Source organism: Gorilla gorilla, chromosome 13, assembly GCF_029281585.2.
Source record: "Gorilla gorilla gorilla isolate KB3781 chromosome 13, NHGRI_mGorGor1-v2.1_pri, whole genome shotgun sequence".
In the NCBI taxonomy this organism is placed as follows: Eukaryota; Metazoa; Chordata; class Mammalia; order Primates; family Hominidae; genus Gorilla; species Gorilla gorilla.
In genome coordinates, this window is record NC_073237.2 from 52,599,874 (window position 1) to 52,620,424 (window position 20,551).

The 20,551-nt window shown below is 36.1% G+C and overlaps 1 protein-coding gene across 4 annotated transcripts in view; it reads right to left on the minus strand.

The window, feature by feature from the left end:
• TYRP1 (tyrosinase related protein 1) overlaps positions 1 to 20,551 on the minus strand; it is a 1,209,372-nt gene that overhangs the window by 867,921 nt on the left and 320,900 nt on the right. For 3 of the 4 annotated variants that reach the window (XM_055351058.2, XM_055351061.2, XM_055351060.2), the window contains one exon: positions 14,963 to 15,033. The gene's annotated coding sequence lies outside the window, so the exon portion shown is untranslated. Of the gene's footprint in view, positions 1 to 14,833; positions 15,034 to 20,551 lie in introns of all 4 variants that reach the window. The other variant, XM_055351059.2, reaches the window with a different exon arrangement.

Below are 20,551 nucleotides of genomic sequence, written 5' to 3' on the forward strand. Positions count from 1 at the left end.
CTCCCCGTCACCTTCAGGTACACCAGTCAGATGTAGATTTGGTCTTTTCACATAGTCCTATATTTCTTGGAGGCTTTGTTCATTTCTTTTTATTCTTTTTTCTCTAAACTTCTCTTCTTGCTTCCTTTCACTTACAAGGGATGTAAAGGATCTCTTCAAGGAGAACTACAAACCACTCCTCAATGAAATAAAAGAGGATATAAACAAATGGAAGAACATTCCATGCTCATGGGTAGGAAGAATCAATATCGTGAAAATGGCCATACTGCCCAAGGTCATTTATAGATTCAATGCCATCCCCATCAGGCTACAAATGACTTTCTTCACAGAATTGGAAAAAACTACTGTAAAGTTCATGTGGAACCAAAAAAGAGCTCACATTGCCAAGTCACTCCTAAGCCAAAAGAACAAAGCTGGAGGCATCATGCTACCTGACTTCAAACTATACTACAAGGCTACAGTAACCAAAACAGCATGGTACTGGTACCAATACAGAGATATAGACCAAAGGAATGGAACAGAACCCTCAGAAATAATGCCACATATCTACAACTATCTGATCTTTCACAAACCTGACAAAAACAAGAACTGGGGAAAGGATTCCCTATTTAATAAATGGTGCTGGCAAAACTGGCTAGCCATATGTAGAAAGCTGAAACTGGATCCCTTCCTTACACCTTATACAAAAATTAATTCAAGATGGAATAAAGACTTACATGTTAGACCGAAAACCATAAAAACCCTAGAAGAAAACCTAGGCAATACAATTCAGGACATAGGCATGGGCAAGGACTTCATGTCTAAAACACCAAAAGTAATGGCAACAAAAGCCAGAATTGACAAATTGGATCTAATTAAACTAAAGAGCTTCTGCACAGCAAAAGAAACTACCATCAGAGTGAACAGGCAACCTACAACATGGGAGAAAATTTTTGCAACCTACTCATCTGACAAAGGGCTAATATCCAGAATCTACAAATGAACTCCAACAAATTTACAAGAAAAAACAAACAACCCCATCAACAAGTGGGCAAAGGATATGAACAGACACTTCTCAAAAGAAGACATTTAATTTATGCAGTCAAAAAACACATGACAAAATGCTCATCATCACTGGCCATCAGAGAAATGCAAATCAAAACCACAATGAGATACCATCTCACACCTGTTAGAATGGCAATCATTAAAAAGTCAGGAAACAACAGGTGCTGGAGACGATGTGGAGAAATAGGTACACTTTTACACTGTTGGTGGGACTGTAAACTAGTTCAACCATTGTGGAAGTCAGTGTGGCGATTCCTCAGGGATCTAGAACTAGAAATACCATTTGACCCAGCCATCCCATTACTGGGTATATACCCAAAGGACTATAAGTCATGCTGCTATAAAGACACATGCACACGTATGTTTATTGCAGCACTATTCACAATAGCAAAGACTTGGAACCAACCCAAATGTCCAACAATGATAGACTGGATTAAGAAAATGTGGCACATATACACCATGGAATACTATGCAGCCATAAAAAAGGATGAGTTCATGTCCTTTATAGGGACATGTATGAAGCTGGAAACCATTATTCTCAGCAAACTATCGCAAGGACAAAAAAGCAAACACCACATGTTCTCACTCATAGGTGGAAACTGAACAATGAGATCACCTGGACACAGGAAGGGGAATATCACACATTGGGGACTGTTGTGGGGTTGGGGGAGAGGGGAGGGACAGCATTAGGAGATATACCTAATGCTATATGACGAGTTAATGTCTGCAGCACACCATCATGGCACACGTATACATATGTAACAAACCTGCACGTTGTGCACATGTACCCTAAAACTTAAAGTATAATATTAATAAAATTTAAAAAAAGAAAACACATAAAAAGGATATTGAATAAAGTATAAATAAAATATTATATAGAATGCTTTCCATCTCTTTATGAAAATTTTACATGTCTCAATACATGATTTAGTCCTAGTTTAAACACTGTTAGTATTCATTTCAATCAAAGAATATCTCATGCTTGTGAATATTTGGAGTTAATATGAAAAATAAAAACAGGAAAACAAGAAAATATTAAGTTCTAATTTTGTATATAACTGGAAATGCTTTCCCTTTATTCTAATTAGTATGCTATATTTATCCAGCATTTTCTAGTGTAAAATACACTTATACTTCATTTCATTTCACCCCCATGAAAGGTCTGTGAGATCCAGAAATGACTTTGCCAATATGACAGAGACACAGGCTCCAAAAAATGAAAAGACTTTTCAAATTTAGGCTTCTTGTGTTACAAAATGAGTCCTATTTTTCTTAATCTAGATTCAGAATTCTTTAAATTATACTACAAGCATTTTGCACTGTTTAGTACATCTACTAATTAGAATTTGAGCCACCAAGTCAAACAAACATTAATCCAGAGACTAAACATTAAGGTCACAGAAATATAAATGCATTTGATTATATTACTACCAATCTGGTCCCAATGAACCCAGTATTGGTCAACATTATTACATTTTTTAAAATTTTCATTACAATACATGATCATTGATGTGCAAATAGAAATCACAATTTGTATTTTATTGCCTACCACAAGCTTGTCCAACCCATTGCCTGCAGGCTGCATCCAGCCCAGAACGACTTTGAATGTGGCCCAACACAAATTCATAAACTTTCTTAAAACATTATGAGTTTTTGTGAATTCATTTTAGCTGATGAGCTATAGTTAGTGTTAGTGTATTTTATGTGTGGCCCAAGAAAATTATTTTCCTTCCAATATGGCCCAGGGAAGTCAAAAGATTGGACACCCCTGGTCTACCACATCATTGTGTACTGCAAACAAATGTAGTCACTAATAAATTTATTGTGTTAAATATTGGGTAATTCCTGTTTAAAATGTTTTATAGTATGCTGAAGGAGAGCAATTTCTGTCAAAAAGTTTTCTATCCTTCTAGGCTGCGCCTTTCTTCAACTTTTAGCTAGAAAGAGCATACTTTTGTTGGTGCTTTTTATGTCTGTAGTAGGGTTTTCTGGGTTGCCAAATTTTCTGGGTTGCCTGTTTCCAACTTTAGGATACATGAGGCAAAAAACGTCCCAGAGAACTCACCACTGTGCTGTTCCTTGGGTTCCATGGTTATCTGGCTTTCTTCCTCTCTTTATTTTTCAGAGCCTTCTTAAGTTTGTTTTAAATATAATATCCAGAGATTTTAGTTGTACTTAGCAAGAGACATAGAAAAAGTATGTAATCTCCATCTTCCCAGAAGTGACAGTCCTTTAGTAGTATTTTAGTTTGTTTCTGCCATAGTGCAAACTTAAAACAACCTTAATTGCAATTACAGTTAATGGTAAAATGGATAAAGTATGCCATATTTCTATTATGAAATACCATACCAAAATGTAAGAGGATAAAATGTGACTTCATATGACAACATGTATGACTCAGAGAGACATAACAGTGAGCAAAGCAGCCCAAACTAACTTAGTATATAGCATATAAATCCAGGTATATAAATATCAAAAACATAAAATAAATATATGGTAATAGAATTCTGGAAATTTACTAAATTTAGGAAGGCATAAAAATAGAAAAGTAACATGAAGGAAGCTTTTGGTTATCTGAAAATATTCTACGTCTTGAATTATTAGGTTGCTATACAAATGTGGTTTGCCTTGTAAAATTCATTAAATATACACCTGAAATTCATATGCTTTACCATATGTATTGTAAACTTGCATGGAGTTAATTTAAAATAAAGCATTTCTAAAAATATCTACCATAAAAATCATACTCAATTATGACTTATTGAAATTTTTCCTTAAAGACTTGAAACAAGAGATGGGCACCTGCCATTTCTACTTCTATTGGTCATTATAGCAAAATCCTAGTCAACGTAAAACAAGGGAGGAAATTTAAATATAAAATCAGTAAATGCATCAGTTGTAAGTAGCAATATTTTTAAAACATTGTGATTTTCAAAATTAAACTGTTGTAGAAAATTATTGATTATTTATTATAAAATGTGGTTATAACATTTTATCTATGTATATCTAGATAGTAAATAGAAGATAAACAGATGGATGGATAGATTTGTAGATACAATGATAGGTGATAGATGGGTAAGTAGATAGACTTACCATAAAAATTGGTAAATGCTGCAAAAAATAAAAAAAAAACCTCTCCTATCAAACTGAGGAGGACTCTTTGTTAAACATCCACCAGCACAACTTTGGATGACTGTTTGGATAGTTGAATGAATAGGTGTTTGTATGGATAAATGTACAGATAGATAAATAGATAGATAGATACATAGATAGATATATAGATGATAGATAGATAGATATAGACAGTTTTTGAAATTCTACAATATGGACACTTCAAAAACTTTCCAGATTTCTTGACATAAATGATGTTGTTTTCCTAAATAAAATAATTTTGTAATGTATTCAAGTATATGTAACTCATTGAATAAAGCTAGCTATTATGTTGTCTAACCAACACTAACTGAAATATATATATATTTATATTTATCTGTATCTATCTGTATCTCTATATCTCTATCTCTATCTCTGTATCTATATCTATATCTATATCTATATCTGTATCTATACAGAGAGAGACAGAGTCTTGCTCTGTTGCCCAGGCGGAGTGCAATGGTGTGATCTCGGCTCATTGCAACTTCTGCCTCCCAGGTTCAAGGGATTCTCCTGCCTCAACCTCCTGAGTAGCTGGGACTACCAGAACCTGCCACCGTGCCCAGCTAATTTTTGTATTTTTAGTGGAGGCGAGGTTTCACCATGTTGGCCATGCTGGTTTTAAACTCCTGACCGCAGGTGATCTACCCGCCTCGGCCTCCCAAAGTGCGGGAATTACAAGCGTGAGCCACTGCTCCCGGTCAAATATATTATTTTTTATTTAAATACACTCTTGTTTCACTTTCACATTAAGAAGTATTTTTAAGAAACTAAGCTTTTCAGGTTAGTCATCACTTAAGAACACAGGTTTATGAGTTTGAAGATTATATTTTATATACATACATATGTAAATATATACCATAGAACCCCTGCATAGCAAAATCTCCCTGCACTCAAGTTTCCCAGTAGGCCCCGCAGAACGCAGGTATACAAAATGTCTGCAGGCCTACATATATGTGGGTTTTGCTTCCTGCAGATATTGTAATTTTTATCTGCACTTGTCCACATATAAGTGGACCTGAAGAGTTCAAACCTGTGTTGTTCAAGGGTCAGCCGTGTGTGTTTGTGTGTGTATGTGTGTGTGTATAAAATGGAGATTATATATATGCACACACACAAATATATATATACATATGTACATATAAAACAGCATAAAGTACATCATTTATAAAACCATTATACAGTCACCATTCTTTTACTTAAGGTGAGTGATATAAAACTCGAACTCACTAAAACAAAACAAGAAAATCAGATAATTTAAATAATTTATATCTAAATATAAAATTACAGTGTGCAAAAACTACAGCTGCAGAATACTCAGATGACCAAATTTACTTTTTTTATGAAGGCTACCAATCACCTCCAACTCTCCAACGGATTATTTTTATGCCACTGAAAGGAGTCTTAGCTATCTAATCTTAACATCCCGTGAGATCTAGAACATCTACCCGAATAGTATTCTTAGACTCTCACACAGATGAAATAACATTCCCAACTGCACTTACAAATTATTTGATGACTAGAGGATATAGTCAAGTGTGAATGTTACTTTGTGCTTGTACTCTTTCTTCCATGTTCTATCTCTCTTTCTTTTTTTTTTTTTTTTTTTTTTTTGAGACGGAGTCTCACTCTGTCCTCCAGGCTGGAGTGCAGTAGCAATATCTTAGCTCACTGCAACCTCCACCTCCTGGGTTCAAGTTATTTTCCTGCCTCAGCCTCCTGAGTAACTGGGACTACAGGCACGTGTCACTACGCCCGGCCAATTCTTTGTATTTTTAGTAGAGACGGGGTTTCACCGTGTTAGCCAGGATGGTCTCAATCTCCTGACCTCCTGATCCACCCGCCTCAGCCCCCCAAAGCGCTGGAATTACAGGAGTGAGCCACTGTGCTAGGTCCATTGTTTATCTTTCTATATCTGGGTTTCCCATTTTCTTAGTTTATATTATAAGTTGAAACCCATGTATTTAAGACTATAAGGTACAATTTAGTCCCTTCTAAGATAAACTTCATTGTACTATCATGGAAACACATCCCAAACGACTTCTCCCAAGGCATTATGTTGGCAGATGCAATGGTGAATATTAGCTATCATCTTGATTGGATTGAAGGATGCCTAGATAGCTGATAAGGTATTGTTTCCGGGTGTGTCTGTGAGGGTGTTGCCAGAGATTAACACTTGAGTCAGTGAACTGGGAAAGAAAGACCCACTTCCAATCTAGGTAGGCACCATTCAATCAGCTGCCAGCTAGGCTAGAACAAAGCAAGTGGAAGAAGGTGGGATAAGCTGGCTTGCTGAGTCTTCTGCTTTTATCACTCTCCTGTGCTGGGTGCTTCCCGCCCTTGAACATCAGACTCCAGGTTCTTCAGCCTTTGCACTCTTGGGCTTAACACCAGTGGTTCGCCAGGGACTCTTGGGCCACTGGCCACAAACTAAAGCCTGCGCTGTCAAGCTTCCCTAATTTTGAGGCTTTTGGACTCATTCTGAGCCACTACTGGTTGAGCCACTGCTGGTTTCCTTGCTTCTCAGCTTGCAGACAGCCTATCATGGGATTTCACCTAGTGACCACGTGAGCCAATTCTTCTTAATAAACTCCCTTTTATATACACATATGTCCTATTAGTTCTGTCCCTCTGGAGAACCCTGACTAATACAGCTGGACATGTAGCTAATGTTAATCTTTAAGATGGTCTGATTTGCATTCTGTCAACAAGGCAAGGATAACACTTTGACCACTTTTAATTAACATAGTGTTGGAAGGCCTAGCCAGAACAATTAGTCAAAAGAAAATAAAAAATAAAAGGCATCCAAATTGGAAAGGAGGAAATCAAATTCTCTGTTTGCAGATTACATGATATTATACATAGAAAACCCTAAAGATGCCACCAAAACCGTTAGAATTAATAAATAAAGTCAGTAATGTTGCAGGATACAAAATCAACATACAAAAATTACTAGCATTACTATACACGATTAATGAAGAATTTTAAAAGCACATCAAATAAAAATGCAATTTATAATAGTTGAGGTAGTGGTGCTGCAGATACCTGTGTGAAAATGGAAGAATCTTGGCTGAGACTGGGGCAGACAGACAGTCAGTTGTACTGGTCTCCAGGGCAGAACACAGTTTAGCAGTGGGTTTGGTTTCCAAGATGCACTATGCTGTAGCAGCTTAGTTTGCAGAGATGTGTTTGCTCAAGGTGGGTTCTTACTCTGGGCAATGCAGCTGCATGAACTTTTCAAACTGGATTCAGGGCCTTTGAGGACTAGGGCTTTTCTGTAGCAAGAATTGTTGGCATTTGTAAAGGGAAATGGGATTTCCACCTATCTTTTTCCCATAAGAAAATGTTCCTTCCCTGCACCCTCCCCTCCCACTCCAGGCTGATCCCAGCAGGGGAGATTGAGTGAGGCAAAATATCTCACTCCTTTCTGTATGAAACTACCCTGGGCTTCCATGATCCTCAGAGATGTTGCTGCTCCCTCATACTCTTCAGCATGGTTCCTCAATTAAGCCAGTTGAAATATAGCTGCTTATTTATTGTTTTAGTCACTTTTTCGTGGGGAGCAGGGGATGAGCACCAGACAACTTTAGTTGGTTATCTTAATGATGCCAATTGATTTATTTTTTTATGTGTATCAACCGACAATGAAGAAAACTTTTAATATTATTGCTAATTTAGATAATCTATAGCCATATGCTCAGAAGTTGTATACAAGTTTCAAGGACAAATATTAGTACATTAAACATTACAGAGCTTAATTAAATTTAAATGCTAGATTTTGAAACAATTTTTCTTTAACTCCCTTCCTATTAGGTAAATAAAATGCCATTTCATTTAAGTTACAGATTTTTTTTACTATAGAAGTTATCAGTGTCACCAGTAATTTACTAAGAGGATGTACTTTTTCTAGGAATAAAGGACTACACTTATAGTTTCAATCAAATCTTACATTTAATGGCAAGCGTTTAAAATTTTCTATTTGTTCTCTAAAAGTGGAATCAGCCACTATCTTTTTCAAAAGTGTATTTTTATATTTCTTCTAATAAAGAAAAGCAGGATAAAAAGGTATTGAGAGCAAAGTTGAGATAAATTATAGGGTAAGAAAATACAGAACACTTCTTTTGAAGATATTTGCTTGAAAGGGAAACCAAAAAAGCATTAGTATCAAAGATGCCACATTTTAAGTGATTCTCTGGGATATATGAACTTTTGTCACACAGATATTTTTAAAGTACACTGAGAAAAGATATATTAATAATTGAACCTTACATTTCAATTTTAACTTGAAAGTGTCTTACAAAAATGAACTGATAAATCTTGATTAAATCTCTTTTAGATGGGTGAGTATAATTAAATACTATAGGTCAGACATGCATTGGTTATGATTAGTGACAACAGTACTGCTATAGTAACATGAACACCACAGGCCCAGCACCAAAATTCTTAACTTGTACAAAATGTTCAGTGGTTCTAATGGACATTCTTTGTGAATCCAGATCCAAATTGTGCCCCATGTGCTCACATCTTTAGAAAATGTTTGAACTCAGTAATGCTTATTCTTGTTAACTGTGTATAGTACAGCACATGTGAGTCACCCACAGCAGCATGAGGTAATTTGGGCTAATATTGCAGTTACATTTAGATTGCACCATCTGGGTCAAACAAATTCATTACAAATAAACCTAGTCCCTAATGAGGTGTGGCTTTGTCTAACAAAGAATAAAGATGATGAAAGTCACTTTACTTGTGCTTTTGGTGGTTACTATTCAGTGAGTACCATATTGATTTCTGTACAATTTTATAAAACATTTCTGTGTCATAGCTGTACGACTGCTTAAAATTTCAGTTAGAACCTCACTCAGGAGGCCCTTGGAAATTCTTATGAGAATATATAGAAGAAAATTTCTCCCACTAAATTCCAGTACAAATTCCTGAATTTAGAAAGTTTACAACAACCTTCACAAAAATTGCAACATTGATTATTAAAAAAATATATATCATATATCAAAAATTTTACAGAATGTTTTTATTATTCATTCTCTAATTTATTTATATGCCAAACTGTAAGGAAGGCTATGATTATAATTTGTAGTGTTAAGGTTGTTTTTAATAGTAGTCATTTATTATATCATTAGCAATTATTATGTATTGTATGTAACTGTGCAATACTTTTTTAAACTTTTATGTTAGGTTCAGGGGTACATGTGCAGGTTTGTTATATAGGTAAAATTCATGTCACTGAGGTTTGGTGTACAGATTATTTTGTCACCCAGGTAATAAGCATAGCACCTGATAGTTTTTTGATACTCACCCTCCTCCCACCTTCTACTTTCAAGTAGGCCATGGTGTCCACATACACTGAATGTTTAGTGAGAACATGCAGTATTTTGTTTTCTGTTCCTTTGTTAGTTCACTTAGGATTACAGCCCCCAGCTCCATCCATATTGTTGCAAAAAAACATACTCTCATTTCTTTTATGATTATGTAGTATTCCATGGTGTGTGTGTATATATATATATTCTCTAAAAGTGGAATGTGGAATCTCTAAATGTAATATATGTGTGTCTGTCTGTGTGTGTGTGTGTGTGTGTGTGTGTATATATATATATATATATATCACATTTTTATCCAGTCTACTGTTGCTGGGCATTTAGACTAATTCCATGTTTTTGATATTGCAAATAGGACTACAATGAATATACAAGTCCATCCATCTTTACAGTAGAGCAATTTATATTCCTTTGGGTTATATACCTAATAATAAGATTGTTGGGTCAAATGGTACCTCTGTTTTAACTTCTTTGTGAAACTGCCAAACTGCTTTCCACAATAGTTTGTTTAAATTCCCACCAGCAGTGTATGTGTTCTCTTTTCTCTGCAAACTCACCAGCATCTATTATTTTTCAATTTTGTAGTAATAGCCATTCTGACTGACCCAGGGCCTTGCCACACTGTGCAGTCAAGAGACAGTGCTCTGTCTCAGGACACTGCCTTTCATTTGGGGAACAGTCATGTTCTCTTGAGTGACATTGTGCCTTGCCCCATCATGTGCCCCACCTTAGAGGATACTGCCTTTCACTTGATCTGAATCTTGTCTACTACTGAGGTAGAAAAACTCTTTCAAATTAACTTGTTTCTCCTTATTCCATATATGACGAGTTCTTCCTCATTTTGACACTATCAGGCATGAAATCAACCATGAATTTCTTTCCTCCTATGAAGAGATTAATGCTTTCTGGAATTTAGTTTACTTATAATTTTTTTGTATCTTTAACTCTTTGATGTCTTTAAAAACGATGTTTTGCTCAAATGTCTTGTGATAGGGATACAGCAACATTCTGTTCTGATTTTATACTTATTACTCAAGATGAGAATCCCATCATCTCATCTTTCTTCATTATATTCACATAGAAAATATGTCTTCCACATTAAACAAATCCAGTGGGTGCCATTTCCATCATTTGCTGTGTAAATGTTATCACCTGGAACTCTACCTCACAACACATAGCTATACATAGTGTTCCTACCAGAAAATGACATTTAAGTATTAACAGGTCTCATTGGAGAAAGCCTTAGTCATTGCAGCATAGTGCCTATGAGCCAGGAAAGAATAAAGTGATTTATTTCAATTATCTTAGGCTTCCATAGTCTGGTTGAGAACTTCTCTACTCTGTGTGAATAAATTAAAAAGTACTTTAATCTGATGCATTTTCATGTGTTTTCTTGGGAGAATTTTTGAAATGGCATCACACTGAGGAATGGGAAGCCCATAGTCCAATGCTTAGCTTGTGCAATGAGTAATACATTCTTAATATCCAAGGAAATCACGGTAGTTGACAGCTTTACTTGGACTTCAACAGATTAAAAAATCAAGGTTAGTTTCAGTACAATTACCAGTTTTTCTCAATTAATATACAGATACAAGCTAAAATAGACATGAATTCTCTTTTAAGGCTTTTAACCTGCTCTTTCAAGGCAGGTAAACAATAAGGTAGTTTACCTGGAAATAAATTACATGGTGGGCTAAAGACGTGAAAAGCAATAATCAGAAATTCTATTAAATATATATCTATACTTTTTAACATTTTATGATTTTAAACATTTACCTTTCAACATTGGATCAGGATATATTATTTGCAGTGTCAAACTTCGCATAGTGATACTATATATAAAGTTAGAAAATAAAACTCAAAATTAAAATTACATAATTCTTGCCTTTTGAATTTGGTATCCAATTAATTTCTTTTATACTTTTTCTTTTTTAAAAAAATCCCAGTTTTCTGAAAGAAAAGCATTTTTAAAACCTGAGCATCACACAGATTTGCTAAATTAGTGATTACTCGTGATATGTGTTTCACGAGTTGTTCTCAGTATTGTTTCCCAGAGAATAAATGAGTCAAAGGTTTGTCACTGCTGCCGCTTCTACTCCACTATTTCCTGTTTAGTCAAAACTATCTAATCCAAAAAGGTGTTGAATCCATATATTATCTTATCCTAAGGTCTACAGATTTTGATATTTAGCTATACCTCTTTAAGGCACTGATTTTAAGTAAGGCATTTAGCAATTTACTCATCTTCAAATTCTTAGCACTTGCTTACTTGTTTCATAAGTTATCCTAAGAAAGCTACTTTCTGGAACACTGTTTTAAAATTGTAGTCGTCCCTATGGTGTAGAGCTTACAAAGATTTGCAAAACATTTTATATAATATTGAATATTTTAAGCTAATAATAATATCCCTTATAAAAATATCAATCAGATAATAAATATTCTTTCGTCTATATACAATAAACAGAAAGAACCATGAGGATGTTGTTTTGTTTTGCTTTGTTTTATATATTGTTTTGTTGTTGCTGTTATTGTTTTTAATTAATGTGAAACATACAAGAGATTTAGTAGTATGAAACTCATTATGGAAGAAAATTGAGATAGTTCTGAAGAAATGGCACACACATTACCACTGATAAAAAGATTACGTTTACTTTAAAGGAAAGGTAGAATGCACAAACCTATTGACAAGCAGAAGAGGTCATTAACCAGGGAATATTTCTGAGAGAATGTAGCATTTGCCACAAACTAAAAATACTTGCTTCATTCATCTCAGTTCTCAGAGTTCTGTCATTGAACTCCATGGAAAATCCTGAAAGTACTTAAGCTTTAGTACTTATCACCATAAAATTCCTTAAAAGACTTTCTGGTGTGGAATTTGCAATAGTCTTTTCCTAATCAATTTCACCCACAGACCTCAATGGACCTTGCCAAACTATAATCTATTTCAGTGACTGGCCAATAAGAAAACCAACATTAGGGCTTACCTAAGCAAAAAATAATAATAATTATTATTCAGATGCTTTCACTTTCTTGATGTAAAAAATAGTTTCAATTTTTTTATTTTAAAATTTTAGGAAGCCAAAATCACAGCATTTATGTTTATATGATTCATACTGGAACCATAAAAATGATAATTACAAATATTATATTACTATTGTATGACAATTTTTTTTCAGATGGAGTCTCGCTCTGTTCCACAAAATAAATAAATAAATATGTATAAATTTTGATTCCCCCTACATTTAACTACTAATAAATAGCACACTGTTGACTGGAAGCCTTACCAATAAGGTAACAGTCAATTCACCCACATTTTGTATTTATACTACCATATACTGTGATCTAACAATAAAATAAGAGAAAAGAAAATGTTATTAAGAAAATTATAAGAAAGAGAAAATATATTTGCTAGTTATTAAGTGGTAGCGGATTATCATAAAGGTCTTTGTCCTTATTTTTTCCATGTTGAGTAAGCTGAGAAGGCTTGTTGCGTATGTTGGAAGAAGAAGGAGTTGGTCTCAGAGGTGGAAGCAGCAGAAAACCTATGCATAAGTGGACCCACGTTGTTCAAATTCATGCTGTTCTAAGGCCAACTGTGTGTGTGTATGTGTGTGTGTGTCTGCACACGTGCGTGTGTGTGTACATGTGTATATTAATATATATATACATATATGTATGGAGAGAAGCTTCTAATATAATGGTGATATCAACAATAAAGTTTATTTTTCATAGTTTGAATAGTTTTATAAATGTAATAAAGTGCCACACACAAAGAACATCACATTAGAGATTAAATGTAATTTTTAAAAATTTTAGAAAGTAAAATCCTTGTATTACAGGTGTCAATATCATTGAGAGAAATTTCTCTTAGAACAAGAATGCACATTGGAAATTCCAAACTTTTTTTGAATATTCAATTTATCTTTGAAAGATCATTTTGCAATTATAAAGGACAATATGGAGAGGTGACAGTGTGCTGGCAGCCCTCACAGCCCTCACTCGCTCTCGGCGCCTCCTCGGCCTTGGCACCCACTCTGGCTGCGCTTGAGGAGTCCTTCAGCCCTCCACTGCACTATGGGAGCCCCTTTCTGGGCTGGCCAAGCCCAGAGCTGGCTCCCTCAGCTTGCAGAGAGGTGTGGAGGGAGAGGCACGGACGGGAACTGGGGCTGCACGCGGTGCTTGCGGGCCAGCGTGAGTTCTGGGTGGGCGTGGGCTTGGCGGGTCCTGCACTCAGAGCAGCTGGCCAGCCCCGCCGGCCCGGGCAGTGAGGGACTTAGTACCTGGGCCAGCAGCTGCTGTGCTCAACTTCTCACCCGGCATTAGCTGCCTCCTCATGGGGCAGGGCTTGGGACCTGCAGCCCACCATGCCTGAGCCTCCCCCCTCCATGGGCTCCTGCACTGCCCGAGCCTCCCCAACGAGCGCTGCCCCCTTCTCCAGGCGCCCAGTCCCATCGACCACCCAAGGGCTGAGGAGTGCAGGTGCACGGCACGGGACTGGCGGGCAGCTCCACCTGTGGCCCCAGTGTGGGATCCACTGGGTGAAGCCCGCTGGGCTCCTGAGTCTGGTGGGGACTTGGAGAACCTTTATGTCTAGCTAAGGGATTGTGAGTGCACCAATCGACACTCTGTATCTAGCTACTCTGGTGGGGACTTGGAGAACCTTTATGTCTAGCTAAGGGATTGTAAATACACCAATCGGCACTCTGGATCTAGCTCAAGGTTTGTAAACACACCAATCGGCACCCTGTGTCTAGCTCAGGGTTTGTTAATGCACCAATCAACACTGTATCTAGCTAATCTAGTGGGGACCTGGAGAACTTTTGTGTCTAGCTCACGGATTGTAAACGCACCAGTCAGCACCCTGTCAAAATGGACCAATCAGCTTTCCGTAAAACAGACAAATCAGCTCTCTGTAAAATGGGCCAATCAGCAGGATGTGGGTGGGGCCAGATAAGAGAATAAAAGCAGGCTGCCTGAGCCAGCAGTGGCAACCTGCTCACGTCCCCTTCCACACTGTGGAAGCTTTGTTCTTTCACTCTTTGCAATAAATCTTGCTGCTGCTCACTCTTTGGGTCCACCCTGCCTTTATGAGCTGTAACACTCACCATGAAGGTCTGCAGCTTCACTCCGGAAGCCAGCAAGACCACAAACCCACTGAGAGGAACGAACAACTCCAGATATGCCACCTTAAGAGCTGTAACACTCACTGCGAAGGTCTGCAGCTTCACTCCTGAAGCCAGAGAGACCACGAACCCACCGCGAGGAATGAACAACTCCAGATGCGCTGCCTTAAGAGCTGTAACACTCACCACAGTCTGCAGCTTCACTACTGAGCCAGCGAGACCACGAACCCACCAGAAGGAAGAAACTCCGAACACATCCGAACATCAGAAGGAACAAACTACGGACACGCCGCCTTTAAGAACTGTAACACTCACTGCGAGGGTCCGCGGCTTCATTCTTGAAGTCAGTGAGACCAGGAGCCCACCAATTCCGGACACAATATCATCTAGGAAGGCAAAATATATTGAATTAACTCAGGTTGTTCTGGGAGAAGGTACATAATCAGATCGATTTTTTTTGAAGAAGAAGATCAGGAAAATCAAACCAAATTCTCAAAACAAAACAACAAATCCAAAACTGTTGTATTATCTAATCAAAAGGAGGAAAATATTGCAATACTGGTCTCTTGTTTTAATTTTAAAACAGGCCTTATTCAATAGCCTGAGTTTATACTTTATCTCAATATGCAGTGTGTAGATAATAAAAGAATCAGATGATTTATAAGGAATTTTAAACTAATTATTAATGAGAATGGGATGTAGAATGTGCAAGATATGGTGAGGAAAGTAGTCACCAAAGAACCATCATAGAAATGTTTCTGTTCCAAATTCTATGGATAGACTCTTGATGGAGGACTGTGCTTCTGCTTCCAAATACCCATATTTTAGGTAGTGTCAGCAACATAAGCAACAATTCATTTTCTGTCTTGTGCATGAGAAGAGAAGAAATCAAAACTGAGCCATCACCTGAGCATCCTCCTATATTCTGTTGGAAAGATACAGTAGTCACTTCTTTCATTCGTATGTATAAATGCACAGTCGATCCTCATTATTCATGGATATCAAATGTGCTAATTCACCTACACAATAATATTTATTGGTAACTCTCAAATTAATATTCATGGGCACGTTTGCAATCCATCATGGGCACGTAGAGTGCCAAAAATTTGAGTTCCCTAATATGCATGTTCCAGCTGAGGTTGAATAAAAGCCATCTTGTTTCAGTGCTCAAACTCTAAACAGGCATCCTCATCTTGTTTTTCTTTCTTTCCTTTTTTTTTTTTTGATGTTATTATTGTTTATTCCTTAAATTCAATACACATTGATACAACCTAATGGTCAGGGGTATTGGATACTTTCAATTTTTATATGTTGTTATATTCAGAAGCACCAGAAATATCTTCCAATGTTCAATTTGTTTGATAAATCCCATTTTTTCTTTATGAGGTTACTAATATAAGCACAAGTGTTCTTTATATTTTATAAACTGCTTTCACATCTACTGTCATATTTGATCAGTTTAGAAACATTGTCAATGAATCAGATGGGTAATATTACCCCCATTTCACAGTTAAAGAATACAAAAATATTTATGTAACTTAGAGCATAGTTAGGTCTTACTGTCCCATATACTAACAGACACAAGATCTTCAGTTTTTGTATTTTTTTTTTCTAACTTTTAGTTAGGTTTGGGGATGCATGTGAAGTTTTGTTACATAGGTAAACACATGTCACAGGGTTTTTTGCACAGATTGTTTCATCACCCAGGTATTAAGCCTAGTACCCAATAGTTATATTTTCTACTACTCTCCCTCCTCCCACCTTCCCTGCTCAAGTAGACCCCACTGTCTTGTCGGTTGTTTCTTTGTGTTCATAAGTTCTTATCATTTAGCTCTCACTTATAAGAGATAACATGGAGTATTTGAATTTCTGTTCCTGCATTAGTTTGCCAAGGATAATAGCCTCCGGCTCCATCCATGTTCCCCCCAAAAACGTGGTCTTTTTCTTTTTTATAGCTGCATAATATTGCATGGTGTATATGTACCACATTTTCTTTATCCAATCTGTAATTTGTGGTCATTTAGGTTGATTCCATGTCTTTGCTATTGTGAATAGTGCTGGCAATGCACATTCACATGCATGGGTCTTTATAGTAGAATGATTTATATTGCCCTGAGTATATACCTAGTAATGTATTGCTGGGTTGAATTATAGTTCTGCTTTTAGCTCTTAGAGGAATTGTCATACTGATTTCCACAATGGTTGAAATAATTTACACTCCCACCAACAGTGTATAATGTTCCCTTTTCTCTGCAACCTCATCAGCATTTTTATTTTATATTTTTTAACTTTATTTTTAAATTTTTATTGTTTTAATTATTTTTTGACATTTTAATAATAGCCATTCTGACTGATGTGAGATGTTATCTCACTGTGCTTTTGATTTGCATTTCTCTAATTATGACAGAAATGGAGATTTTTTTCATATGCTTGTTGGCTGCATGTATGTCTGTTCACCTGCTTTGCCCACTTTATAATGGGGTTGTTTGGTTTTTCTCTTGTAAATTTTTTTAAGTTTCTTATAGATGTTGGATATTAGACCTTTGTCAAATGAATAGTTTGCCAATATTTTCCCCCATTCTGTAGATTATCTTTTTACTCTGGAGATAGGTTTTTTTTAGTTTCTTTTTTCTTTTTTCTTTTCTTTTTTTTTTTTTGTTTCTTTGTTTTGTTTTGTTTTTTTGCTGTGTAGAAGCTTTTAAGATTAATTAGATTTTACTTGTCAGTTTTTACTATTGTTGCAATTGCTTTTGGTGTCTTTGTCATTAAATCTGCCAATTCCTATGTCCAGGATGATATTGCCTAGGTTATCTTCCAGGGTTTATATAGGTTTGGGTTTTACATCTATGTCTTTAATCCATCTTGAATTGATTTTTGTATATGGTGTAAGCAAGGGATATAGCTTCAATCTTCTGCACATGGCTAGTCACACGATTATCTCAATAGACACAGAAAAGGCTTTCAATAAAATTCAGTACCCCTTCATGTTAAAAACTCTCAATAAACTAGCTATTGAAGGAACATACCTCAAAATAATAAAAGCCATCTATGACAAACTCACAGCCAATATTATACTGAATGGTCAAAAGCTGGTAGCATTCCCATTGAAAACCAGTACAAGACAAAGATGCCCTCTCTCACCATTTATATTCAGCATAGTATTGGAATTCCTAGCCAGGAAATCAGGCAAGAGAAAAAATAAAGGCATCTGAATAGGAAGAGAGGAAATCAAATGATCTCTTTTTGCAGATGACATGATTTTATATCTAGAAAACCCCATAGTCTCAGCCCAAGAGCTCTTCCAGCTGATAAACAACTATAGCAAAGTTGCAGTATATACAACCAATGTACAAAAATCACCAGCAGGCCGGGCACGGTGACTCACGCCTGCAATCCCAACAATTTGGGAGGCAGAGGCGGGCGGATCACCTGAGGTTGGGAGTTTGAAATCAGCCTGACCAACATGGAGAAGCTCCATCTCTACTAAAAATACAAAATTAGCCGAGCGTGGTGGCGCATGCCTGGAATCCCAGCTACTCGGGAGGCTGAGACAGGAGAATCGCTTGAACCTGGGAGACAGGGGTTACAGTGAGCCAAGATCGCACCATTGCACTCCAGCCTGGGCAACAAGAGCAAAACTCCATCTCAAAAAGAAAAAAATAAAAAAAAAAGAAAAAATCACCAGCATTCCTATACATCAACAGCCAAACTGAGACCCAAATGAGAAAAACAATCCCATTTGCAACTGCCACAAAAAGAATAAAATACCTAGGAATATGGCTAACCAAGGAGGGGAAAGATATTTTCAATGAGAACTATAAAACACTCCTCAAAGAAATCAGAGATGACAAAGACATGGAAAAACTTTCCATGCTCATGGACAGGAAGAATCAATATCACTAAACGCCTATGTTGGCCAAAGCAACTTACAGATTCAATGCTATTCCTACCACATTACTAACAATATTCTTCACAGAATCAGAAAAAAATATTATAAAATACATATGGAACCAAAAAAGACCCCGGATAGCCAAGGCAATCCTTAGCAAAAAGAACAAAGCTAAAGGCATCATGATACCTAACTTGTTACTATACTACAAGGCTACAGTAACCAAAACAGCATGGTACTGGTACAAAAACAGGTGCATAGACCAATGGAACAGAATAGAGAGCACAGAAATAAGGCTGCACATCTACAATTATCTGAACTTTGACAAAGCTGACAGAAGCAATGAGGAAAAGACTCACAGTTCAATAAATGGTGCTGGGATAGCCGGCATCTCTTCAATGGTCTACTTAGTGGCACCTTTTTCACATTTTTGTGTTTTTTGTTGGTTATTTTACTGTTAAAACGGCCCTCAAGTATAGTGCTGTAGGCTACCTAGTGTTCATAAATGCAAGCAGGCTGTGATGTGCCTTATGGAACAAACATGAGTACTATATGAGCTTCTGTATGAGTACTATATGAGTACTATATGAATGGGGTACAATACTGTTGGCAATGAGTTCAATGTCAATAAATCAATAATATATATGAAATAAGATACATTTAAGCATAAACACGTATAAAATAATCTGTTAAGAAAAATGCTGTGACCAGAGCTCACAAGAACCTAGTTATGTATTTCCCCTAGTATTAATGGCTCAGTATTTGCTAATTCTGTGTTTATGGCAACTTCATATAATATTACTACTGTGAATAAGAGAATCAACTATATGTGTATGGCATTTTTTGAACTGTATTTTATATATAGTTTCTACAGAGTAAATTGAACTGATCTTAAATATTTAGCTCTGTGACTTTTGACAATTGTAAACTACTGGTCCACTATATAAAAACTCTATGTACTACTATAATTACCATAGGAAATCCTCTTGTGTTTCTTTTCAGTTGTTTTCTGCAAGCTAATTCTGTCTCTAAAGAGGACTTTTCAACTTCTTTGAATTTATAAATAAAACCATATATTTTGTGTTCTTCTATATCTGGTTTTTGTTTCAAAACTCATAATATTTTTTATTCATCCATGTTGCTGCATGCATATGTAGTTCAATCCTCTTTTTGTTTTATAAGAGGTATTCCATTATATTAATGTGCCACAATGTCTTTATCCATTGTCCTATTAATGACCATTTGGTTTGTTGAAAATTATTTGGTATATTAATTTGCAATTCTGGATAACTAATGTTGTTGAACTGTTTTCATGAGCATGTTACTCAATCTATATCTAATTTTGTCAAGTACTATCTTAGTCTATTCCTGCTGCTACAATAAAATAATTTAACCTGGGTAATTTATTTAAAAAATAAATTTATTGCTTACAGTTCTGAAGGCTGGGAAATTTAAGATCAAGGTTCTAGCAGATTTGGTGCTGGCTAACGCCCATTTCTCATAATTGGTGCCTTCTGTGACTCTCATGCAGACAGAGTCAAAGAAGGCTAACATGCTCCCTCAGACCTTTATTATAAGAACACTAATCCTATTAATTATGGCTTTGCCTTCATCACATAATAACTTCCCAAAAACCCCCACTTAATATCATCACATTGGGGGTTAGATTTTAACATGTGAATTTGGGGGGACACATACATTCAGACCATAGAATTACTTTGCACATTTATTTTATTATTTTGTACATTCATTTTATTTTATTTTTTTGCTATTGATTCATAAGATTTTTAGTATATTAAATTTAATATATTCAACATATTGAATATGTCCTCTAAGAAACATATATGTATTGTTAACATTTTTGGTTCACATTGTTCCTTGCTAAAGAAAATGTGGTACATAGACACAGTGGAGTACTATTCAGCCATTAAAAAAATGTGATACTGTCATTTGCAACAACATGGATGGAACTGGGGGACGTTATGTTCAGTGAAATAAGCCAGGCACAGGAAGAT